This window comes from Aotus nancymaae, unplaced genomic scaffold (genome assembly GCF_030222135.1).
Source record: "Aotus nancymaae isolate 86718 unplaced genomic scaffold, 86718_ANA_hifiasm-v0.15.2.pri h1tg000088l, whole genome shotgun sequence".
NCBI classification, from domain to species: domain Eukaryota; kingdom Metazoa; phylum Chordata; class Mammalia; order Primates; family Aotidae; genus Aotus; species Aotus nancymaae.
This window is the reverse complement of record NW_026988503.1, coordinates 7,472,350-7,486,289: the sequence shown is the minus strand read 5'-3', so window position 1 is coordinate 7,486,289 and position 13,940 is coordinate 7,472,350.

The window sequence follows — 13,940 nt, the reverse complement described above, 5'->3', positions numbered from 1 at the left end:
TCTAACAAATGTGTTTACTGGTTAAGAAATTAAACTTGAAACAATGTGTTCCATTAGAATAGATCTGGACCCAGAGGAATATATATGTATATACAGGCCGGACAGATGATCTGATTTTAGATTTCAGCCAAATCATAAGCACATTGTAGCTAGATATTGGATTTATATCAAGAAGTAACCTGGTAAGAAACAAGCAATATTAAGTAAAAGGGCTTCAAGGCATCATAGTTAAGAGCTAACTAGTGTTCCTTACAAGTCAGAAATATAAGTTAACAAAAAGAAGAGAAAATAGTTATAAAAACGAAGACCATTAACATACATTAAGGCATAATACTCTGCTGTTTCTGTACATAATACTCTGGATCCTGTTTTCTGGGTATTGGGCAGAATTTTTACATAGTCTTTTACATGAGCCTAAAGGTGGCTGCTTCTGGAGAAACTCTAAATATTCTCAGTTTAAAGTATCTAGGAAGAACATCCTTCCACTGACATGAGATTGGCTGTGTCTCCTAAATTGGTAATTGTGATTCCAAAGACCAGCCTCTTGGAGTTTTGCTCATATACTTATGTATCCTATTCATAGGATTTTATAGGCTGACCTCAAAATTTTCTTCCAGAATATCAGATCTTCAGGATTTAGGTCATACAAGTGTTGTTTAAAACGATGTTGAGGAAGGGTCAGCTGTACCTCCTGATAATAAGAATGAGTGTTTTGCACGGGTCCTTTGAAGTATATGTGCTGCCAATTTGCAATAAGGCAGAGCCTATGATCAGCATGATAACGCTAGGTGAGTGAGTTGGCCTTTTACTAAATCATAAGGTGATAGTAAGAGTATATGCAGCACAAAAAAATGTATTTCTATGATATTAAAATCAATGATAATATTTTAGGCCATCTAAGATCAAGGTTAAGTGCTTTGTAAATTTTAGCTTTAGATTATGTTTGCTCTTCCTAACTGTACTGAAAATTGAGTATAATTCTTACAGTGAGATTTCTGGGTAATTAGCAAGGCTTTGCATTTAAATGTAACTTCAGTCACTCCAAATTGGTGCTCTTTTCACTGGCTAGATAGACTAGAAATTCCCAGATTGGACATGATTCAATATTTTTGCTAACAGTAAATCAGGAGCCCTCCCTCAAGCAAAAGTTTCAATCTGTCATAGAAATAAGCAAACAATGACCAAAACATTCTTAAAATTTATTTCAGGGAGTACTTTATGTTACATAGTTGAATGTATTCAAAGGGACCCTAAGGCTGGATCTCTTCTACATATTTCATCTTAGTGGGTTTACTAGAACTACAGTGAAGTAATAGGTGAGATGCAAAGCAGAGGTCCATCAGCTATTTTAGTAAAGCCCTCCACTCCAGTATTGATTGAATATAATATCCTTGTGTTCTTACTGTGGTGAAAAATGTAGTATAAAATTTTTGCAAGTTTTTTGGAAGGATAGAAAATGGATGATCTGAAAGTGACAAAGATTATTTTATTGTAATATATAACCAGATTTGTCCCAATCTTTTTTTTTTTTTTTTTAATTTTGGTACCCAGTCACTGGCATTCCATAAGGGCTTCTTTGAACTTCTTTTTTTTTTTTTAAAAAGGCCTTTTGCAATGTCAAGGGGCCAAGATCTTAATTAAAGCTCCTGTCTTTCACAATGATTACTAAAACCCTTCCCTTTGCCTTCAAGTAAGCCCTTTTTTGTGCCAACTTCTAATTTTATAATGACTATATACTTCAAAAGCATAAGGGAATAAAGAGTACTTTAATCTATTGGACATTCTGAATTGGAATTCCTGGTGATATCAAGAATTAATGCTGTTTCCAAAGCATTTCAAAATGACATATTATATGCAGAATGTGTATTCTGTCACAATAAACATTAGCTCTGTTATCTCTAGCCACCTCTCAAGATCAGGAGTGTGGACTGTTTTCTGTCATCTGAGCTGATTTGGTCTCTAGTAAGAGGTCATGTACTATGAGTAGGTTGAATTCTGTTTTGACATATTCTGACAATTTCTTGTTTTATTCTTAAAACAAGACCCGTTAACAAGTAATATCTATATTTTCTATAAGGATTTTCAAATAAATATGTTGGGGTACCGATGTTTCTTGGCAGAGTCTAGTCAGTCATTTGCATCTCCTTTTGCTGATTATGAAAATAAAGTATCATGATTTAAAGAATGATAATGATGCTTGCAAATATGTGAGGGAGTAACAGAATTTTATAGGAGATAAACTTACTTGGTAATAGACCTATTTGTTTACAAATCTACTTGCTGAGTATTTTAAATGAGCAACAGAGTTTTTAGCATTAGGAAGCATTAAATTTCAAAGAAAATCTAAATTCAAATCCATAGAGGGTTTCATTATTTGAGGATAAGCTGTTATTGAGCTGAAGCAGGGTGAATAGGCTTTTGTCAGAGGTAAAGATATGTTATAATAAACTCCTCGAGTCTGATAGTTCCCATGAAGTTGAGTTAGAACACCGAAGGCTTGTCCAGACCATTTGCTCATAATGAGATGCTATTGAAGACTTAATTTTTTTTTTTTTTTTTTTTTTTAGAGATGGAAGTGCTGAGATTACAGGTGTAAGCCACTGTGTATGGCTCCTAATTTTAAATAGTAAAATGCTAGCTCTTGCTTAGGAGTTAACCCACATTCAAACCTTGATTAAATTATGCATATTCATAGTGATTTCAGAAAAGTAATGAACCCATTGTTTGTAGTGACACCATTGAATCCCGTAATTATCTCTTGATGACCAGGATGGAAAAAAATTAATGTCTATTTGAAGTAAAAGGTTTGCACTCTTGTGTTATATTATGTCCTAGGGTAAGTCATATCCTTTGCTTTGACAAACTTATTACTTTTCCTTAAAAGCATTATGATCTTTTAAAGAAAAAATTGTATAAATTTAAGGGGTATAAGAATGGTTTTGTTACACAGATGTATTGTTTAATGGTGAATTGGGGGCTTTATTGTAATCATCATCCAAATAACGTAAATTGCATCCACTAGTTTATCATTCTTCACTTCCCTCCCACCTTTGTATACTTCCAAGTCTCCAATGTCTATTATCCCACACTCTATGTCCATGTGTCACATTTTGAGAACATGCAATATTTGACTTAGTCTTTCTAGGATGTTTCACTAGAAACACAAGTCATGATAATGGTCTCCAGGTCTATCCATGTTTCTGTAAAAAACATGATTTCATTACATATATTTCTTTATGTGTGTGTGTATATATATGTGTGTGTATATTTATACACTGTATTTTCATCCCATATATTCCTTTGTGTGTGTGTGTATGTGCATTTGTGTGTGTGTGTGTATATATATATATATATATACCACATTTACTTTATATATACCACATTTACTTTATATAAATAAAAATTTTACTTTATATGACAGTGGTATATCTAAAGCAAACGCAGTGTATATGTGTATATATATGTATGTATATACGTATATACATATGTATATGTATTTATATACGTATATACATACATATATACACACACACACATACACAAAAGAATATATGGGATGAAAATATTATTTGTGTATGTATGTGTATACACCGCATTTACTTTATATATACCACATTTATATAAATATGTAATCCCACATATTTGTTTGTGTGTTTGTGTATGTATATACACATATATACATACTGCATTTACTTTATATATACCACATTTATATAAATATGTAATCCCACATATTTGTTTGTGTGTTTGTGTATGTATGTATACGTGTGTATATATATATATACACACATGTACACATGTATACATACTGCATTTACTTTATATGTACTGCATTTATATAAATATATAATCCTTTATATATCCTGCATTTATATAAATATATACTTTACTTTGTAAATACCACATTTATGTAAATACATAATCCCATATATTCCTTTGTGTGTGTGTATGTTTGTTTGTATCCAGATAAATGGATAAAGTAAATGCAGTATATATACTTTATCCATTTATCTGTTGATAGACAGGTTGATTCATTATTTTTGCTATCCTGGCTAGTTCTATGATAAATATATAAATGTAGGTATCTTGTTTATATAATGATTGTTTTTTTTTTCTTTTGGGTAGATTATAATGAAATTTCTGGATCAAATGATTGTTCTATTGTTAGTTATTTGAGAAATCTTCATACTGTTTTCCATGGAGGTTATACTAATTTATATTCCCACCAGTCATGTATAGCATTTTTTTCCCTCTGCATCCTCACCAACATCTGTTATATTTTGACATTTTAAACTAGGTAAATATATGAAATCAATCTTAGATGTTACTTCCCCAGTAAGCCAAAATAAGTGGTGATGCAGGTATTGGATAGGAAAAAATTAACAGGGAAATTTAAGATACTTAATGTTTTGGTTAAGGGCTTGTGACAAGTAGGGGTATCTTACTAAAATTTCTGAGGCATAATACAGTAGGTATATGTTAGATCTTCCTAATAAAAGGCCATTAAGTGTTCAACGACCTTAATGAGGAAGGCATTAAAAAAGTAAAATGGGAACATATTTATGCTTAATTGGCATTGAAGGTAAAATAACACTTGGGTTCAGTATCATGTAAAGCAGAAGATGACTTTTCTTTTTATGGTCCAGGAGTATTGACTAATTCGATATACTTTTCTGTTGTGCTTTGTGACTAAGAGCATAAATATTACAAAGATGGGTACAAGTATTATGAGACTTTGTTCCAGGCTTTTAGTGGTTGGTTTTGGTTCTTTATTGATGTCATGTTTTGAAGGAAAATGTACAACTTGGGAAGATATATATGTGAGACAATCTAACTTTAATATATTCTACACCAACAAGTCTATCAATAGCAACAGAATATTTGGACCATAAGAAGACCAAGAACTTCTGGAAATATTCAATTAGAGCTTCAACTTAGATACGAGGTAATTGCATTTAGGACATCTTTGTAGTTAGGAGGTATGGTTTCACAAGAGAAACAAACATTCTTTGGTTAGAAGTACACGAATGAGATGTATTGGCTGAAGTATGGTTATGTTTGAAGTTTGTTATACAAATTTCTACCCCCTAGGGAATTCTTATTTCCAAGGGTGAGCTAGGGTAATAGTGGCAGGATTTAAGGTGAATATTGTAGCACATGTTATCAGTAAAACGTTTTCATAGATCGTTCTTTAATGTTTACAGAACTTTCTTCTGAGGAATTTAAAAGAAACCTGAGTTAAGTGTGTGGTTCCATTTCAGAGTTCATGATTTATCCAGATTATTTTAATCTTCTAGGTTCTTAACTAGTATAGGACAATTTTATATTATGAGGATCAATCTGTATAAGTTTGGATTCCCCAGAGAAGCAGAACAAATAGGATGTTTATATATGAATGAAAGATATGTTTTAAGAAATTGACTCATATGATTATGAAGGCAGTCAAGTCCAAAATCTGCAGAATGACCAACAGGCTGGAGACCCGGGGAGAGGCAATGTTGCAGTTCAAATGTGAAGGTTGTCTGCTACAGAATTCATTCTTGCTCTGCAGAGGTCAGTCTTTTTGTTCTATTCAGACTTTGACTTACTGAATGATGCTCACCCATGCTATGGATGCCCATTTTACCCAAAGGCTACACATTTAAATGTTAATCTCTTTCAAAAACATTCTCACTGAAACATCCAGAATAATGTTTGAACACATTTGGGCACTCTAGCCCAGCCAAGTTGAAACATAAAATTAACCGTTACAACATCTAAAAGAATAGGGTATTACAATTTTTTTTCCTTTTTTGTTTTCCCTTGTCAAATTATCCCTTACAGAACAAATTTCAGTTTTTCACATTTCCTCATAAAATATTTTAAAGTCAAAGCATATGATGTTTTACATGTTACCAATTTCTTGTTCTAAGATACCTCTCAAAAGAACAGTTGCATTCATATCAAAAGTATCCCCAGCTGGCTACTTTAATTTTGCCATTTAGAAAGATAGTTGACCAAAAGCAAAGCTTGTTGTGTAAAGATGTCATTCTGACAAGACTTTTGGGACTTGTTGGCCCTTGGAACTCAATTAAGGGACAGATTTATTGTAATCTATGTTTATTTTCTTGTCTACAAAATTCCTCTTATAAACTCAAAATAGAAATTTGAAAGGACAATCCAAGAGACAAAAAAAAAAAATGATGCCTTAAGTAAAAGGATGGGTTTTTACTGACCTAAAGCTAAAGAAAGAGTGTTAAAAACTGATGGGCTATGCAAAAGATTCCTTTTAAAATGTTTCTTTTATTTTTAGAAGACAAAGTTACTTCTATATTGCATTCAGACTGGAAGTGGGACCTACCTCACTATTGCAGTCAGAGTAACATTCTAAGCAAGAGATTCAGAGAGCCGCAGGTAATGCAGCTTTCTGAGAGCCGTAAGGCTTGATGACCATCTTGGCAAGACTTCCAGGGCTGCCTACTATTGACTACCGAGTAGTTAAGTTAGGGGAAAAAAAAACTGCTTAAGTTATTAATCAAACAATGCTGAATATATTAAACTTACAGCATCATAAAAGAACTACATTTTGGCAGAGTCTTAATAGTGATTAAAAATATGGAAGACAGGAAAATGTACTAATGGGTTTTTGGAGTTTGTGTTCAATTGATTTAACCTAGCTCATCCTAGGGAGGGGACTGGTTGGCAAAGTTTGTAACACAGTAGGTTAGAATTGATTAGCATGAAAAGATGAGAAAGTTTGATTAGAAAACATTTATTCTAACTATTGAGCTTTTTGTCCAGGTGAGCACACTATTGTGTTGATGAACCAATTATTTGCCCAAATGAGTACATTGTTTTCAGAGATAAATTGTGTATCAAAATTTCCTGAAGTAAAGAGAAAAGAAATTGAATGCTTTGCACTCTTATTGTCCTGGGCAAGAATTTTCCAAAGTTGATCTCAGTTTTCAATCAAGACAGTTAAGTTATATCACTATAAGTTATCTTAAAAACAGTTAAGTTATATCTCTTTAAGTTATATCAGTTACGGTTATCACTATTGATTTGTTTTGCCGTATTACAAACTTACTATGCATATATTTTTGGCTTCTTATACTGGTACTTAATTATTGCACTTAATAGATATTTTACCTATTCAGCTTGTATCCTCTCTGGAGCTTACTATAATGTTGTCAAATAAATGTATGATAAGTGTAATCTTATTTTTGGTTTAAATTAATCAATTAACCCAAAGTAGTCCATGAACACAGGGAGGGGAATATCACACACCTGGGACAGTCTGCAGGTAGGGGAATAGGGGAGGGATAGCAGGGGTGGGGGGATAGGAGAGGGATAGCATTAGGAGAAATAGCTAATGTAGAAGACTGGGTGATGGATGCAGCAAACCACCATGGCACGTGTATACCTGTGTAACAAACCTGCATGTTCTGCACATGTACCCCAGAACTAATAAAAAATAAATAAAAAACATTTAAAAAAGTTTCTATTTCAAAATATTTTGTGAAAAATTATTGTAATACATTGATTAATTTTATTGAAATCATAACTTTCATTAGGGTATTAACTTTTTCTTCATTCAAGACTTACAGAAATTATTAAGTTAAGAAAATAGTAAAGGCATAGATAGGACATTGGCCTTAGAAACTCAGAAACAGTTTGAAAATGTTTCGTGGCTGATTACTTCCCACACACACACACAGAAAAAGCTGTAGGAAAGAAATGACCTACAAGTACTACATAAGATGACTGAGACAATTTGAATTATGTTAACTTCTTATTCTTAATGGTGAAATAATGTGGATTTTAGGTAAATACTCTCTCTTATCTCTCATATTAAAATTTCTCTTACAATTAAATTTCTTTCTTATATTTATTTAAGGGTAACAGGACAAATAAAGTTGAATTTAATTCTGAGAATAAAAGAGTGAGACCAAATATGCAAAGTAAAGAATAGAAGTTCAGAAGGAATCGTAGAATATTTGAATCATGGTGATGTTAATTATATCTAAAAGACAGATGCTGTGTGAATAAAACATTTTAGGCTCTTTGGGAAAAATTTAAATAAAATATTAAATGTAACAATGTGTTTGCTTAATATTTTTGGTGTTAGTCTTAAAAATTGAGATAATTCTGCTGAATAATAATAGTTTTTCTGTTGAACAGTAACATGTAGTGCTCTGGGATTCATGAAAGGATTCTTTCCAGAATTACTGATTTGTTAAGGAAAATTTATTCATGTTAGTTCTATACCATCTTAATGAAAAAGATGCTCATTTACCTCATTTGGAGAATATTAAAATCTTTAAACACAACTCATTACATTCTCTTCAGTTTTAGTTTTCCTCTCATTTTTATGCATGCTGATTGAAGTGGAAGGGTTTGTTTCTTTAATCTCATTTTAAACAAAGGAGTGGGTCTGTGCATCATTTATTCTCTTTCTTCGTAAGGCCCTTTTCTTATTGAAAAGAAAACTTGTTTTTTTCTAAGTTAGGAACGGTGAAAGCTATATATCTTCAAGGAACAACAAAAACAAAACTCCTCCACAAAATGTGATATAAATTAGCTATAGATTTACATAAATTCCATAATGGATAAAGCACATTCTTACTACATTCTTTAGTACATACCTTAGTTCATCTCTTTCTAAGGTACAATTTTTAAATTACATATTAACATTACATTTTATTTTATATTAGTTCTGCAATTAAAACATGATTCCTTCAATATATATAAAAGTAAAAGGTAATGAATTATCAATGAGTATAGCTTGGCTCTAATATACAACTTTCATAATATGAAAACATTTATTATGTGATCCAAATAGCTTACTCTTATCAAATTGATAATCATAATGAATTTCTATTGAAATTTTCTCTGTTTCAATATCAACTAAAGTAATTTTTGCATTATCTTCTTTATGACATTTTCAAGGGAGCAGAATTACTGTTGCTACTTAATAAGCCATGACATTCTCCACCTTTCTTCTAATTTGTTTTAAAGGACACCTGAATATATTTCTTTATGCCTTGTATTCAAAATGAAAATGATTACAATATGCATATTTTTAGATTTTATATTTTCAACATACTTCAAACTGCTTGCCTAATGTAATAATTTTCGGTTAGCCAGTATCTGAGAAGGAATCCAAATAACATTTAAATAAATTACACTGCATCCTGCCCTTATGACCCACATCTCTGTAATGTTTCAAATACTGGTGTATTCTCCAGACTGTCACACAGTTGACATTTCAGATTTCTGAGAGATCAATGTGGCACAAGAGATTTGAGGGTGAATGAAAAATTGAATATTCACAGCAAACATCTAAAATAATTTTTCTACATTGTAATGTCACATCATTACCCTTCAGAAGGCATCAAACTTTATGGAATGCTACATAATTATTTTTACTAACTATAATTATTTTCAACGGTGGTTTGGTTTCCTTGAAAAACACATTAACATAAAATTATTCAAAAGCTTTAAAACACAAGTATTTGTGAATCTTATATGTTTAAGGTATCTAATAATTTTCATCTGAATGTCACGAACGCATAAGAAAACCTAGATTTAAGTTTTATTTGCCTGTCTGATATCAATACTTTAAAATATCATAACATTTACAATCAATTGCTACATTTATTGTAGACAGTGTTTATGAGTGACACCAATTTCCCATTTTAAATGTTAATAATTGAATATTAAAGAATATTGGAATTACTATGTCTAACAAAATGTACTCATTATTTGTTTTAGAAAACTATGCTTGTAAAGTAAAGGAGAAACTTCTAGCTGATACAAAATGAAAAAAAAAACCATGTTGCTGGAAATATTTCTTTTTGCTTTTGTTTGCTTCATGCTTCTAATCCCATGGCTTTTTAAAAGTGAAAGTGATAAATTACTATCAATCCATGACAACTTTTTGATGTGTCCGCTTGTATGTGAGAAACTGAGTTGAGACCACTTGAACTCATTTCTCTTGGGATTTCGAACAACTATAAAAAATGGTTTTGTTTTGGACCTGGTAGGGCTCAGAAATGAAAATGCCATTATGTCGAGGACAGCACATCAATCTAATTTGCTACCTGGATTCCCAATCTCATCCTTTTCTAGTTGAGGCTGTTTTACAATATGTAAGATGATATCAGCCTACTTCACACTTTAGTAATATTTTCTAAGTGGCTGGTTTATATTTTTATTAACAAAATTGAATCATAACAGAGTATAATTAATTCAAATTGTTACTAATAATTTCCCCCAAGATGTGAAAACTGGAGGATTAGAGTACATGGGTGCTGAGGGTTTTTTAGTACAGTTGATATAGCAGCGAAGATTATACCAAGGGACATCTCCTAAATAGGACAATTGACAGTTAGGAACAAAATGCTACTATTGTGTTATACTGGGCGGGGGGGGGGGGGGAGGAATTTCTTAATTGTGCAGTCATTTTATGCAGAGGTGAGAAACAAAAATATTTTTCTTATTTCTATCACATCATCATGATAAAATATGAATTCGATAGTTCAGAGAAATAAGGAAATATTGATATAATAGATGGCTGCATAATTTTTATTGTTATTAAAGAGGAATTTAAGAAATATGATTCTATACTATATGTATATGTATATGTAGTCCTGATAAATTTGCATAAAATTCTTATTCAAAAGAAATTCCAGATTTGATAAGATGCATAATCTCTTTTTCTATTTATCTAAATATTTCTTAAGTGCCTATTATGCATGTTTATAATGTAGTTGTTCCTATAATGCCTATGAAAGAACATATTTGTCTAAATATATATAATGTATCCTATGAAAGAATATATTTGTCTAAATATATATAATGTATCTGAGGAGATTAAATGCACACACCCCATGCACACAGATATAAAGATGCCTTACTCTGCCAGCATTTCCTCTGCTGGATAGAATGTCTACATTCTAGGCAAGAGTTCTGTTTAATCTGAGATGCCTAAAGCCTTCAGGGTGTCATGCAAAATTTTGTAAAGTGTGTGTACGTGTGCATGTCTGCATTATGTAGTGTGGAAGCCATCATTGTCATCTTTCTGTATAAATGATGATAAAGCAAAAAGGCTCAGAACTAATAATATATAAAGTAATTTAATTCTGAAGCTACCATTATTATAATTTTTATTATAATATAATTATTATAATTACCCTTTGCATCTGCTATCCATACCAGATGTAAGGAGAAAATAACTTTAAATTCACTGAAGTATGCACAGCCATCTTAGAGAATTATTTCTAAAAAGTAGATGCAATAACAACTGCATTTTATTTATTTTTACTATCATGCTGGTTCCCTCAAAAGGCAGCCTATTGAACACATATTTAAAAAATACTCTGTTGAAATAACTAAGCCTTGTAGATGAGATTAAGTGATTTCATAGGATGTTGCAAGCTACTCAGGGACGAGTAACAACCAGAAACCACTTTCAGCACTGAATCCAAGTAAGAATTCAGTCACCTTTCAGAAGCTATAGTTCTACAGGGATGAAGCCACTTTAGAAAACACACAAAGTAGGGCAGTAAAGAACTATGTAACCTGAATTCACTCTTTTTCTTCATTTGACCTCCTGCCATGCCTTCATTTGTTGAAGCCAACCAGAATCCAGAAGAAAAGAGAGTTTTCCAATCTGTATAGCACTCAATCACCCAGAGCTCAGAGCAGGAGAGTAAAAATGAAAAATAAGCATCGAGAGGTGGATAAACAGCACATGGTACTATGTTTTCAAGGCTGATTCAAAATTATATATTTCAAATAGAACTACTCAATCATCAAATTTCCTGGGAGTAGAACCGAGGAGTCTGCATTTTACAAACAGTGCTAGGGTGAATCTATTCAAAGTTTGAAAACTTGAAGAGAATCACCTAAAATACTTCCAGCACAAGAAATACACTGTTACATATATTTGTTTAAAAATCAAATGATTTTAACAAATTCTTCCAAACAGATGAGCTCCTCACTCCCTAAGAGTAATTGCACAATCTTAGAAAATTTTCTTAAAATGTCTGCTTTTTTATATATTATGGGATTTTCTTTATTTTACTCTTACAAGTTATGTGAGGAAAATATTAGATTAGCACCATTGTTAAATTAGGTTACTGCTTAGTCTGGATTTCTACTAACAAAAAGTATTATCTTACTCATAAAATGACTATAAATTTGGATATAGCACCAATATCAACCATGATTCAACAACTAGTGTCCTAAAGAGCAATTTTCATAAACATAATATTGCAACTTTATAGAAATTTATAAAATTTCATAAAGGTAATATTGTGACTTTATCTGTTTATAAAATCTTGTGCCAGTGATTTTATTTAATTACTAATAAATCAATTACTGAGAAAACCAATAAGATGTTAAAATTGCTCCAAAGAACATTCAATATTTTAAGCAATTTAACAAAAAATATTTGGATAAAATACAAAACTTGAATTTTTAACAAACCTCCTTAAAATCCAGCAGAGTCATAATCCACAATCTGTGTTGTTATTAGTCCCTATGGAGGAAACGTACTTTCATCTTTACTGGCCAATAATTACAAGTTAACCTCTGACCCTTCAGAGTTATATTAGACAATAACACATCAATCTCAACACAGTACCGACAGAACATCCAGCATTTTCTTTTGTCTATTTCTGAATTTATAATAATTTTTCAGACACTAATAACCATACCTAATATACATGGGAAGTCAAGATCACCTATAATAACATTTAAGAGCATAAGTACTTCCTCATTGTGAAAGCACTGTATGTAACCAAGTTAAAACTATCCTCAATGAGATTTATTTTGTGATATGTTTAATAAAAAATCATATTCAACTGTTTTTATATTAAACATAGCCATTAAAAATCACAAGCAGGAAAGGAAGGTGAAATACAAGTAATTAAATAAAAAAAAATAATGTGTAGATTCCTGTGATTGCCAGACCTTAAAGCACATCTAGTTGGAGGTGGGAGCAACAGAGTGGCTATAAAAGCAAAAAGTGTAAAAGACAACATTGGTCTCAAGAATCTCATAATAAGATAATTGTTCAAATCAATTTATGCACCCAAGGATAGTAACACATGAAAAGGAAATATATTTTATGTAATAAATTAATGTCATCATGTGTAGCAGAACAATAAAATCAGTTCAGACTGGAGAAGTCAGAAAACTTTCTGAACCAAGTAGAATTTGAAATGAGACTTGTAGGAGAATTTAATTGGGATGACAAGAGAATATCCAGAACAGTACAATAAAAGAGACAGCAACAATTCATGTCTGCATCGATTTTCAAATATTATTTGATTACCAATTCTTTACCAGGTTTCACAGTTTTCACTACGTGTCCCAATAGTGCACAGGTAGTCATGTTGGCTATAGTTTGTTTTATTTTATTTTTACTTATTTATCTTTTCAACTTGTAGTTTAGGTTCAGGGGTATATATGCAGGTTTGTTAGGTAAATTGCATGTCATGGGATTTGGTGTACAGATTATTTTGAAGCACAAGTAATGAACATAGTACCCGATAACTATATAATATCACCAGACAACTGTTAATTAAGCATAGCTCTGTTTATTAAAATTCTCTGTTTATTAAAATTCTTTAAAGTAAGGGTGAGTGCACCTTTAACAGACTATTAGCCATGTCTTAGAAAGGAGTAGTAGGTTGAAAATATTTATAGGGTTTGGAAGCTGAGATCAAATTGTCTCAGAGGGTCCACCAAGCTAGTGAACTGACTGGGACTGGGCAAAGTCTTTGATGTGCTAGTTCAGGATTGGTTAACCTGTGGAATGAGGATCTTGAAAGAATCTTAACATGCTGTTTGATAAGGAAAATTCTGTTTGATAAAAAAATGTGGTCACCTTGAAGAGCAGAATGTTGTCACAGATAAATTAATCTGCAGGAATTTCTGAAAGCAAAGAGTGA